Source organism: Pipra filicauda, unplaced genomic scaffold (genome assembly GCF_003945595.2).
Source record: "Pipra filicauda isolate LSUMZ 115617 unplaced genomic scaffold, ASM394559v2 scaffold147_size4022426_pilon, whole genome shotgun sequence".
NCBI classification, from domain to species: Eukaryota; Metazoa; Chordata; class Aves; order Passeriformes; family Pipridae; genus Pipra; species Pipra filicauda.
In genome coordinates this window covers 1,827,024-1,840,270 of record NW_024103962.1, presented here as the reverse complement: position 1 = coordinate 1,840,270, position 13,247 = coordinate 1,827,024, and the positions used below count along the sequence as shown (strand labels likewise).

The following is a 13,247-nucleotide window of genomic DNA, read 5'->3' as shown; positions in this document are numbered from 1 at the left end:
TAAATTTATAGTTCAGGTGACAGCTAGAAATAGTATGGCATAAAATTAAAAAAAAAAAAAAGAGGAAAAGCGGAGGTGAAAGAAACTAAGATGACAAATAGTGACAGAGAAAAGATTTTCCCTGTGTTTGTCGAAACAAACTAACAGATCATTAGGAGGACACAGAGGGGATTGTACTGCAGAGGGTATTTGTCACTTCTGTGAGGTGAGGTGGCGTTAGGGTGAGATTTGATCTGAAGAACAACAGACCAAAGAGCAAAGAAAAAACTTAAAAATCTTCTGAAGAAACTCCCAGTTTCATTAAAATTACATGTTTGGTATTTTGGAATCTCAAATTTTAGTATAATTTCATTGTCCTATCTGAATTCTGGTTTGAGGTCAGCTTCTGGTTCTTGCCATCTTGTGGTGTGGTGCTGCACTGCGACCATCCTTCAGCTCCTCTGTAGATACAGCAGCTGTAAAACAACGAGCTTTCATAAAGGTCTCCCCGAAGAAAAGAAAGGCCATTTCTTTGGTGATTCCTTTCTGTAATTTGCAGTCTTTTTGCCAGGTTTAGGGCTTCATTTAAATACTGTTTCTCTTTTTGTTTCCCCAGTTCTTAACAGGATTCCATGCCATTCCCAGTCTGGAACCTGAGCCTGACAGAAAGGACCTCTGTTTCCAGCCTGATATCTTGGCCCATTTCCTACTTGCATGGGTACAGAGTCTCCACACTCTTCTTCTTGAAGCTGTACTTGGAGTTGAAAAAACTCCAGTTCATCATATCCTTCACTGAGGCCATTTTTTAAATAGTCCTTTAATGGTAGCTGTACAGCTTCTGTCCTCCCTCTTTTATCCTACCATTCTTATCCTTCCAAGGACCACACACTTTTAAGCAGGAGACACTCAGAGAGAGATAGCAGACCTTTGGAACCCACAGGCTTTAAAGGGAACCACTATACTGTTGCAATGCTCTTTATTGCAGCAGTCCACATACAGGAGCCAAGTCCCGCAGAGTTACCACAGGTGTTTCCTATTTTTAGTATTCTAAATACAGGGCATGTGTGCTGTTAGTGACATGCTATTGTGCTTCAAGGTGCTGGAAAATGATTAATGTATAAGGGTGTCTACTGCTAGCTTCTGATCCAAGTTCACTGACTTTCAGTTAACCAGTTAGAAGTCATGTCTCATGCATGTCTTGTCTCAGACATTTCCAATCATAGTAAGAGTTGAGCATTTTTGACACTAGGGTCCTCTCTCTCCCAGTTTGCCAGAATGATGACTTCATTCTGAGCTTGAAGAACTTGAAGGTCAGTCAAAAAGATGTCTAACTGGTTTACCTAAGGCTGGCTGGTTCTGGCTGTCCTCGCTACCTGATAAGCCTGGGATCCAGTGCCAAAGAACCTGAGTGTAACATGTCTGCAGAGAGGGTGTAGTCCTGTTTCACAGGATTCCAATAATGACTTTGGACTTTTTTTTCCCAGTTATATTGAGGAAAAAAAAAATCCTCCGGTGTTTTCAGTTTGCAGACCTGATAGGGAAAAAGTACAAGAGAGGGAAAAAGAAATTGATGAGTTAAATTTAAAAAAATAAAATAAATAAATGATTGTGCACTCACAGTTCATGTCAAAGTTTCTTTTTTTTGCTTGCTTGTTTGTTTGATTTAAAAAAAACCAAACCAATAACAATAACAACAAAACCAAACCAGAACTGAGAGACAGACGAAACTATGAATAAAGAAGAAATTTCTTTGCTGTAGGATTTTGATGAAATTCAGAAGTTATATTTGGATACCTGAATATTGTGCCTCTGTGTGTATCCTTAGGAGGATTTAAGAAAGCTTGTACTGGTTGTTGTTGGAGATGGAACATAAAATCATAGAATAAATCATAGAATGATTTGTGTTAGAAGACACCATCTGGTTCCAACACCATTGCCATGGGCAGGGACATCTTCCACCAGACCAGATTTCTCAATGTCCCATCCAGCCTGGCCTTGAACACTGCCAGGGGTGGAGCATCTACAACTTGTCTGGGCAAAGTGTTCCAGTCCTCAAAATATATTGCACTTTGCACTGTCTGATATGTAAAAACCCACTTGAGTGCTAGTAGATCATCTGAGGAGAATTTAACCTCGTTTCACCAAAATTTTTGTGTTCAGGAAGTGTTTTTTTCTTGCAGCTGGTATGAATTTTAGCTTTGGTGAATTTGTCATCCTTTTCATGAAAAAGGTTGGTGGTGAATAACAACACCATTTCTAAGCTAAAATGTGCAGTGCAAAAATGAGGCACTGAAACAGCAGCTCTTTCCTGCCAGTGGCAAACACACACCCCATGAGCTTTGTGCTAACTGGTCAGAGCCATACAGAGAGCAGGAGCTGCACAGACTGAAATATAATGAAGAGCTAAGATTTTGTGCCTGCCAAAGGGAAAGTCTGAAAAACAAAAGGACTGTGGGTTGTCTTCCCATTACATCAAGAACTGCACTCAACAGCCACAAGGACTAAGAGTGCCCTGCACTCTCAACCTGCCTACATACACATATAGGATGTTCAGTACTGCCCGTCTCCTTCCCACTTCCATCTATTTGGGTTTTTTCCACAGTCTCTGTAAATGTTTGCTCTAGAGAAGACTACTCAAGCTAGGGAAAGACAAGGGTAGAGTATGGGAAATGGTGAAATAAAACCTATCCTCACTCAAATTTGCCAATGACTCCCTACAAGACACAGCTGCTTGATAATACATGCTAGAAGCCTGGATCATAACATACAGGCACAGACACACACACACAAAGAGAGAGAAAAGAGTGGCTACATACCAAAGTGTGAGAGAGTCAGATATAGAAAAAAGGCTAACAAAAAGGAAAATAGAAACCATGTTAAAAACTGGTTTCCTTTCAGAGTTTTGACTAATATCTGGAGGCCAACAATGAGTATACCACATCAGAGACCCTTTTCACCTTGCCTGAAGTAATGAGCTCATGTTTGCAGATTGCCTAACACTTTGTTTTCAAGCCAAAAGTATCAGATTTACACTCAAGTAACAAATTGTTACAATGTGGGAAGAGGTTATGGACAAAGTACAAATCTGTGGGATGCTTTAACCATCTACGACTGTGCTTATTAGACCATGTAACAGAAAAGGAGCCGATCCTAAGAGCTCCTATCAGGGGAAAGACGGAATGGTGCAGTGCCGTTCCTTCCCTGATTCATCAGGATATTTCATTAATGCAAAGTAACTATATATGTATTTAAAAATGCCTTCAGTTATCTTGTTTGCTTCATGGAGTTCCTCACTTTAATCATAAGTAAGCATAGTTTTGAATGTTGTGAGGAAAAATACACTGGGCACCTTCTTCCAAAATGAGTATTTGCCTTTTCTGCTCCTTGGTTAGATGAAGCACTGAAAACAAGCTCCAAGACCCCAGCTGCTGTCTTCTTTGAAGGCAGGAGCCCATGGATGCACCCATGAGTATATGTGTGTTTTCCCTATTCATCCCACTCATCTACTCATCTATCTGCTTCAGTCTCTAGTTCTCTGCTAAACCTGTCAGAGTTAAATTAAAGGAGAACTTGGACTTAAATGAAGACTATCCAGTTGTTTTAAGATAGACCAGCTTTTAGTAGATCCCATTTGATAATTCAGCATTCAGTGCCTCCGTATATCTTCAGTAACTACCTAAGAGGAAGAGTCACTATGGGGTTTCCAAGGAACAGTGAAAATTTTAAGAATATATTTTAGGTAAGAACTGTGACATGATAATCTCTCTCCTTGTCTTCTGCCTTGGTAAGCATGGTAAGTATTTTGGAGGAAATTGAATTAATTGACTTAACATCTGTTTCTGCAAATATTTTTTGCTATACAGTTGTGTGTCTTTAGGGGCACTGCTTCCCTGTGTACTGAAAGTCCTTTCTTCCCCTGTTTTAATTACTGATTGGAGTAATTGTAAATACATTGCTGTATTTACATGAAAATTGCTGTAAATACATGAAAACCTGAGTCACTTTCTTCATTTTATAGTTTGAAAAATACTTCTCTAACCATGGCTCAGAAAAGTTTAAAAGATAATTAATTTTTTCTTTAGTGTAGACACTGGAAAATATTTAAATCAGTGCTCCTTCCACTCTCTTTCTCCCCTTCAACCCCCCTTGCTTACTTTCTTTCTTGATATCTTATTGAACAGGAAAAGGGAGGGGGGAAAAATGCAGGGCTTGGAGGAAAGAATCAAAGTGATGAGGTAAAAATCCTCTTTGCATATTCTTTCCCTGTTTCCATTCCCCCAGGGTCCTTGAAGGCAAAGATAAAAGTATCTCAGATGGCCAACAAAGTGTCTCTGCTTGATTTTACTGAAAGGGAGAACATGAGACAAAACAGACTCCAGTGTGGTTGCCATTTAAATTAGCTATAGAAAATTGTGATGACAGTCTCAGTTAATTAATAAATCATTATTACAATTTCATATATTAATATTCTGACTACAATGAAAAGTCTACATGTCTTTGAGAATACTGCACATGCCAAATACTGCTTTGTTATAAGTCATTCAACAGATGATTTCCTTCTGTTAACGATATTCTTCAGAAAACAATTTAATGCTTCAGAGGAAAAAATGTATATTCTACAGTCCTGCCATAAAGAATAGAATTTGGGAAGATTTCCTGAATTTAGCTGCTTTGCTGCAGGTTCAGAAGGCTTTTTTCATTTCACAGCTGAATTGGCTCAGTGACTCTTCTGAGCAGTTTAAGAGAGCAGTGTCTATTGTTATTTATTTTTTATCTCCAGTACCATGTACTTGCCCTATGGAATTAGTGAGAGCAGCGTGATGCTCCTCATATTTGGTTAAAACCTGGTGGTAATAACGCCAAGGTCATGGGTTCAATCCTGTGTATGGTCCATTCACTTAAGAATTGGAGTTGATGATCCTTGTGGGTCCCTTCCAACTGAGACTATTTTTGATTCTGTGATATTCACCTGGTGAAATACCCTCATTGTCCTGCTTTTACTGACCTTCCTCTTACAGAATCTCTACACTCTACTCTCCAATAAAATCCCTCTGCATCTTTGTTTGGCTTCAAAGAGCTGCTTCAGGTGAGAAAGGCTTTGGGTTGAGCTGGGCATCTCCGTGAGAGCAATTCATTGTTATTGATGATGGATTTTGATGATGTGTGAGGCCCACACAAAAATAAGAAAAAGAAATGTATTTTTGGTCCTTTGGAAATACTTTATGTAGTTTGAAATCAAGTGTTCCAATGAATTATCAGATTCTTAAAATGTAAATAAATGAATAAATAGATAAAATTAGTTTGAAAAAATCCAGAATTAAATATTTTGGATTGTTCAAAATTCCACTCCCCCTTAATTTTGTTAAAATTGTTTATCAACAGAGACTTGAATTTGAAGGGGATTTTCAATCTCCTGAAACTCAATATTTTACTACCTTTTTGTTTTGAACACTGTTGTCTTTAGAAAAGCTGCTAAAAGCTGGAACACATTTTCATGATTCTAAGTGAGCAAAACATTTAGTAGTACAATCTTAAACTGCTCCATTTAACTGGCATTGCAAAATGTTCCACAGTGCTACATACCAAATACTAAAAAAAAAAATAATAACTCTTGCTTCTTGCAAACACAACTTAGCCTGTACCATACTGCATATTATTCTGGCTACATTACCTCTATATCTGAGATAATTCAATTAAAGCAGTCTTGAGTATCTCCACAGTCCATCAAGCAAAAATATTTGAGGAGCAAGCTGAGATGTAATCCTCTTCTCTTACTCCTGGAAAAGTTGGAAATTCTTCCACTAAAATTAGTACAGTAAATATAGTGTGAAGTATCTCCTCTGAGGAAAAAAACCTGGCCCAAGGTTTCTGAAATCTTTGGGTGAAGTCTCAAAGCGAAGGGCACCATATATAGCTAATATAGTTTGGTGAGATGCAAATGTATCACTGCAGTGGCATTCAGCACTTAGATCACAGCTCCCTATTATAATATGCCAGGAAGCACTGGAGGTAGGCAACCCTTTCAAGAACACATTTCATCCCTAGTCCTGACTCTTCCTGCTTTCCCTCTTCATTGCCTCAGTGGTTTGAGTGAGCTGTAGCCTTGACAAAGAACATGTTTGGATAATTGTTAGCTGGGTACTCTCAAATAGTTTTATAACATCAGGCTAATAAATTTACCACCACTAAGGGACTTTTCAAAACAAACATTTCTTAGGAACAAAAAGGTCTTGAGGATGAGTGACGAAATAGCTAGTATTTTCTAAGGAATCAGAAAGAAAGATAAATTCATCCAGAAATCTGTTGTTAGTGGAAAAAAAATATTCAAATTTCAGATAAACTCTTACCATACGCAGAACAAATTGAACTGCAAAGTTGTTTCATGGAAGAATAAAGCCTGTATTATAAAGCTGTGAGACCTAACAAAGAGAAATGATTCTCATTTTGATCTGTCCACAGTAAAATAGCATCACATGAGTTATTATCAGCATTTAACTTCATCCACATGATACCTCTGGTTTTGTTCTTGCATGGCCTCTGACTGTATATACTTCACTGCTTCACTGGGAAAAAACAGAAAAAAACCACAAACTTTGTACTTTCTCAGCTGTCAGAAAATAAAATTCTTGACTTTTTGCTTTTGTGTTTTTTGTTCTTTTTTTTTTTTTTGACTCAGTGAAACCATGACTGGCTTCTGTTCCTAGCCCTGCGGAAGAGCTCTGGGGATACCCACACTCTCCTCTTTTGTATGGAAAAAAAGGCTCTATATTCAACCGCGAGAAGTTCACATGGATGACGATGATTTCATATGAAAATAACTTAAACTGTAGCACCTTCTTCATTCTCAGGTGTTATGTGTGCACAAGTGGGTTGTATGCCAATGATTTCTTTACTGAGAAGTAAACTTTAGATCATCTGTCTCCAAGAGAGAATACTGCAGATTGACAATATTAAATTTCTTTAAGAGGTGAAACAAAATACATGGGCTTATAGAAGGATTAGAAAATTATATCCCAGCTGGAAAATTTTATGGGTACAGAAAAAATTGTGTGAGTGAAATACCAGTATCATAAAATGAATAACAGGAAATATGGTAATTTATGTGATAGAGAAAATTGTCACTTTCAGAACTGCCAGAAAATCAACAGCATTTCACCCATTTGACTTCAGAAGTGAACTTTGACCTCAGAGGCTTAAAAATATATGAAGAGGAGTGAAATGAAATAAGAACTCATGAATCCAATGTGGATTTAGAAAGAAGAAAGCAGTCTGTGCTGAAAGAGTTTTATGGAAGTTGGGAATGCATGTAATCAGAATTTAACTTATTCCTGGAAAGTGATTTAAAATACGCCAGATAAATTCCATTCTGCAAGATGAACAATTAATGGGGCTCCTAATTTAGAAAGCATCTCAATTCAGAAATGGCCTTTAAGCCTGTTTAACCTTAATCATATGTGGAAAACCCACTGAACTCAGCTGGAAATTAAATGCAAAAAACAAGAGAAGGTCGAGTAAGTCTACTCAGTAGTTTGCATTACTAATACTTCGTATTTCTGGAGATCCTTGAATCTCCTCAGAAAAAGGTGCTTCACAAATACTGCTGACTAAGCAGTACAGTTTCCGTCTGACAGGCCACAGAGTTAGGAAAGGAGAAGCAGGGGTGCAAATCCCTGAGACAGCCCAAGTGCAGCTACCTCTTCCCTGTTAGAGTGGACGTGGAACAAAGAAGCCATCTCACATTGCATGACCTTGCAATGCCCAGTAATTGTTACCCACCCTTAGACCATAAGGATGATCCTACCGCTGCTAATTTCTATTTTAAGTGCAGTGGAATGCTGCGGTCACGCTGATACCGCTCTGCAGACACTGCTGGCAAGTGATAGCATAACATTTAATGACAATTACTGCATGTATAGAAATGATACTGGCCACTGGGAAGCAGTTGTTGTAGGAATGTTGCTCCTGCTCTTGCAGTTGCTCTAAAGCCTATTAGAAACTGCATTTTCCCATTTTTATCCTGACATTTGTGTAATTTTAGCTTCTACATTTTGGCAAATACCGCCATATATTTTTGGCTCACCCCTAAGTTATCTGAAGCAGAGCAGTGTGATTCCAGGCAGAAGAAGGCAGAATTGTCTCAGAATAACAAGCAGATTTTTTTTAATGCAGTGCAAATGGTTCATACATTATTTTTGCATGAATCAGACATTTATTTTCTAAAGGGAGACAGGGTGGGGGGAAGGAGGACAAAATCTTTTATTTAAGTCCTCTCATAGTTCATTGCTGAATATCAGCTTATAGCGACAAGCCAATGTATGCTAGGCTTCTTGGTTATTGTGCTTTTGAAGATTAGTTGTTTTGAGTCATGAGGGTGTGTTACCTCACCCCAATTACAGAACTCCAGTAGAAATAGTAAAAACAGGCAACATGAAGGAAGAAAGGGGAACTTTTCTAGTATTCACAGGACATTCACATGAGCTGCATGGGCAGGATGAAATCATGCAATTGCCAAGAAACAAAAGCAAGTAGAAAATGAACAACTGTGAAATAAAAGGAGTCCTACAAATGCTAGAAGATGGAGGCTGACTTGCTTTTATTCTGTGACCTTTCTTTGTGTTGTGCTTTCAACTGTACAACTCTACAGACAAGATGGCACCAACTAAACCTAGAAAATGAATAACTGCCAAGATAATCCAAAGAATAATGAGGTCGCAACAACTGCAAAGATGCAAAGAAAACTGATGTCAGTTATCTCTTCACAGAACTCAGTGAGAAGGAATCAAATGTTTAGTCTTTAAAATGAATGGGTTTAAAACCTGAGATCACAGTTTGGCTTATCAGGACATGCTGATGTACAGGATTATGCAGAAGTCATATGCTTGAGTCTTCGCATATGTTTAATTTTGGGAAATTTGTTCTGGAGCACATTGTATCACTCTTACACTGAGGGGAGAAAACTTGCTTTTTGCAGAGGGCTATTTGAATTAAACTTTTAAAGTAGAAGGAATATCAGTAGTAAGTCCGACTTTCTAATAAGATAGCTCTTTGGACTTGGTTGTGACTTGTATTGAAAGACTGCAGAAGTAAGAAAAATTAGGAGATCTCCTTATTACACTGTGTGTTTTAAAACAGGCCTTGGACCTTGATTGCTGGGAGAGGACTTCTAACAGCAGATGTTCAAGAAGGTCAGGGAATGGATGTAGGCTCGGCCCTCTCCCAACCTCTGACCATCATGGTTGACCCTAGAAAGGTCAAGAACTACCAGTATATGTTTATTTTAAAGGACCACCCTTACAGAAAAGGAAAAGGACAGCACATGCCAGTGGCACCTCAGAGAAATATCCCCTTTGCATGTATCCCTGGGGACAGCAGCACACTATTGCTGCACTCCTAGCCGTCACAGTGTAGTCCTGACGGTTTTGTGCTGTCCCTGACTGAATATTGATGAAGATCGATCCCCACCTGTATTGCTTTGTTTCCTACTGTCAGTTTTATTTGGAGGCTTATGATACTGACTATCATTCCAGATACTGGAATCATGGTATTACATGAGAACATTTGCTTTCATTTCAAGTGTAGTACTATATCCATTTGCATAATCCATAGGCTGCACCAGGTGCTGTGCCATTAAACAAGCGTATGGAGCACAAACATGAAATATCTTAAGGGCAGACAGTTAGAATGATCTCTTGCAACATAAGCATATCTGCAATAACCCTGCTTCTCTTATCTTCTTTGGGAGCTCTTCTAAACATGTGCCCAACTGCTGAAGCAGACAGGAATCTGTCTTTTTATCTGTGCTTTGAAATCCCACTTCCCAGCATCCTAGCAAACTCAGTAGCTGCCAGGGAGAATTGTGGGGAACAGATGTCTGGTCACCAGCAACGACACTGCAGGAACCACGGATAGAAAGAAGAGGCTGTTGTGATGATGTGCATGCTTGAGCAGCCTGCTTGGGTTAAGATTTACTGTAACAATAACCTTTGTCCCTCACTAGCACACGTCTTGTTCTGAGCTCATGCATGTTACAACACAGAAAAATATGCTGAGCTGAGCATTTGTGGGAGGCATGGGGAGAGGAGTTGTCTAAAAAAGTAATTTTAAAATGTCAAAAATAAGGTATCAAATGCAATGAACTCAAATATATTATTAATATACTGACAAAAGCCCTTGCAGTTTCCACACTGATCTCACTGATTTTTTGGGCTCAACTCATAATTTTCAGTGTTTTTAAAGCTGACAGTATATATTCTTCCGTTATGTACCCTGACATTTTCTCCCCTGAGTGCTTGTACAAGAACAATTCCAATACACTGAATACAGTATCAAGCTTTTAAATAGGGAGTAGAAAAGGAGAGAAAGAGCAGCTAATGAAAGTATGAACTCCTCATCAACGACGTGACCATCGCTCCAGAAATGTTGGAGCATTTCTTCCTCAGGCTCATGACTGAACCAGGGATGGGGAAACGACACTATCCCATCAAGAAAGTCCTGGACATATGTCTACTGTTAGACCAACACTACTTTGATTCCTGGGCGATGCTTAGAAGTGGCAATAGCAGCAACCACAGAAAAATGGACTGGTCTACCCATACTGCCAGTCAGCAGTTTATGAACACTATACTTTCTCTCAACCTTTTTACCCTTACCGTATTACAACTTCACTCCGGTGGCTTAATATGTTCAGTATTCTAAAATATAATCACACAAAAAAAAAACAAAAAAACACTGTTTAACGAGTTACGGCCTGAACCATGTAATCCATGGATAGCCATATGTCTGGGGAGATGACAGTTTAAGTGATGAGTTTTGTTGCATGTGTACACCATTCCTCAGGAACCTATCGCTTTGATTTAAAAGGTACAGTGCACTTGGCTTGTTCCTCCCAACATGTGCTAATGTTCTATGTTTTTTGCTGTAATAGATTACTTAGCAATTCATACAAATGTTTTGGAGTCAAATTGCTTTCCCATGTTTTATATTATGAACACTTGTTTGGGTCTGGTTCTGTGAGGAATTGTGTGCTTTCAACTGCCAATTAAAACCATGCTAATGGAAGGCACGTTGCACTTCACAGATGTGCAGTGCTATTGCAGGATCGGTCCCCTGGTGTAGACAGTGTGGATACTCTCTGAATGTGGAGCTAATACCAATGACTCATTAGAGGCACTGCACCAGATTTATCAGAACACATAAGAGTAGCAATCCATTTTGTCAGGAACTGCAACGAAAAGGTAGTTGTTTATTATTTATTTATTTGGCTGTGCACAGCCCAATTCCCATCTCTTAGTAACAACAAGGAAAATGTTTAGGTCTCAGCTTTTCTAGCGTTCATAAAATATGTATTTAAAACTCTGGAATGTACTTCTAAGACATCATCTTTCTCATTCACTTCTAGTTTTTAACATCTCCATACTGATGGGGTAGTGTATTTTACTATTCGTTAATGTGTTATCTTTTGGTAACACATAAGTGAAGTTTTGAACTCCCTATCATCACTGTATGCACATGTGTTTGTGTATGAGCATCTCAGTGCTTGAAATGGCCATGAACAGGACACTGTTTCCTTTCCAACACTGGCAAACATCTCCTTCCTGACTCATCTAAGGTAATGGATATGCTAGGCTACATGTTTGCAGCTCACTGAAGTGTGTATCTAAAGACCAAGGCCTTTGTGCTCACTGTTCACCTAAGTAAAACATATTGCTACTAGTTATTTCCCATCCATTGAACATCTAAAGGAGAGAGTTAAACTCACACCCAAGAGAAGTAGCTACAATTCCATGTTACTCCATGTATTGGTGGCTTTTGTCCCAGGCTGCTCTGGATCCAGTAATTAAGTACGCAAGAAGAAAAGCACTGTGCAATGACTTAGTTAAGTAATTTGGAAATAGCTCCATGCTGACTTGTCCTTGTTCTGGGATAGTATTTGGAAAGTCTACACACCAAAATAAATTAGTTTTTTATTAGGTTCATGGAACTTAAATAATCACAGAATCTACTGAGAGGGAAGGGACCCACAAGGATCATCGATTCCAACTCCTGGCCCTGTGGAGGACACCCAAAGAGTCACACCATGTGCCTGAGAGCATTGTCCAAATGCTTCTTGAACTCAGACAGGCTTGGAGCTGTGACTACTTTCCTGGGGAGCCTGTTCCAGCACCCAGCTACCCTTTGGGTGAAAAACCTTTTCCTAATATCCAACCTAAACCTCCCCTGACACAACTTCATGACCTTTCCTTGAGTCCTGTCACTGGTCATGAGACTGAAGGTGTTGGTACTTGTCCCTTTACTTCACCTTGTGAGGATGCTGAAGACCACAATGAGGTCTCCCTTCAGAATCTTCCTCTTGTTTAGACCTTATAGTGTCTCCAAAAGGAAAGCTGGAATGCTGGTTTTGTTTCATCATCACTCCTTATATAGAATCATAGAATCATTAAGGTCTAAGATCATCGAGTTCAACCATCAGCCTAGCACTACCTTGTTCACCACTAAACCACATCACCTAGTGCCAGTTCCACATGAGTTTTTGAACACTTCCAGGGATGGTGACTCCACCACTTCCTTGGGCAACCTGTTCCAGTGTCCAATGACTCTTTTAGTAAAGAAATTTCTCCTAATATCTTATCAAAACCTTTCCTGGCTCAAGTTGAGACCATTTCCTCTCATCCTACAGCTTGTTACTAGGGAGAAGACACTGACTCCCACCTAGCTGAAACCCCCTTTCAGGAAGTTGTAGAGAGCAATGAGATCTGAGCCTCTTTTTGTCCAGGCTAAGCATAACCAGCTCCCTCAGCTGCTCCTCATAAGACTTGTGCCCCAAGCCCCTTCACCAGCTCCACTGTCCTTCTCTGGACAAGCTCCGGCACCTCAGTGGCCTTTTCGAAATGAGGGGCCCAGAGCTGGACACAGGTTTCAAGGTGTGACCTCACCAGTGCTGAGTATGGGGGGAATATCTCTTCCCTAGTCCTGCTGACCACATTATTGCTGATATAGGTCAGGATGCTATTGGCTTTCTTGGCCACCTGGGCACACTGCTGGCTCATGTTCAGCTGTCAACCAACATCCTCAGGTCCTTTTCTGATGAGCAGCTTTCCAGGAACTCTTCCCCAATTCTTTATGTTCCAACTCTCATCCCCATGAAACAATGAGACTTCTTTGGGTTCCTAGTTCCAGCGAAGAAACCTAAGAGCTACCTGGAGAAGCAGCGAGCTCTGTTGAAAGTAAACTAAAGTCGTTATTTGAATGGCTTATTGCTGGATTATGAT

The 13,247-nt window shown here is 39.5% G+C and overlaps 1 long non-coding RNA gene across 1 annotated transcript; it reads right to left on the bottom strand.

The window, feature by feature from the left end:
* Positions 1-275: 275 nt before the first annotated feature.
* LOC113994823 lies at positions 276-12,325 on the bottom strand. The gene is made up of 3 exons (XR_005562597.1): positions 12,278-12,325; positions 1,320-1,510; positions 276-455 (listed from the first exon to the last, which is right to left on the bottom strand). It is a non-coding gene; the product is annotated as an uncharacterized LOC113994823 (long non-coding RNA).
* Between the last annotated feature and the right edge of the window lie 922 nt (positions 12,326-13,247).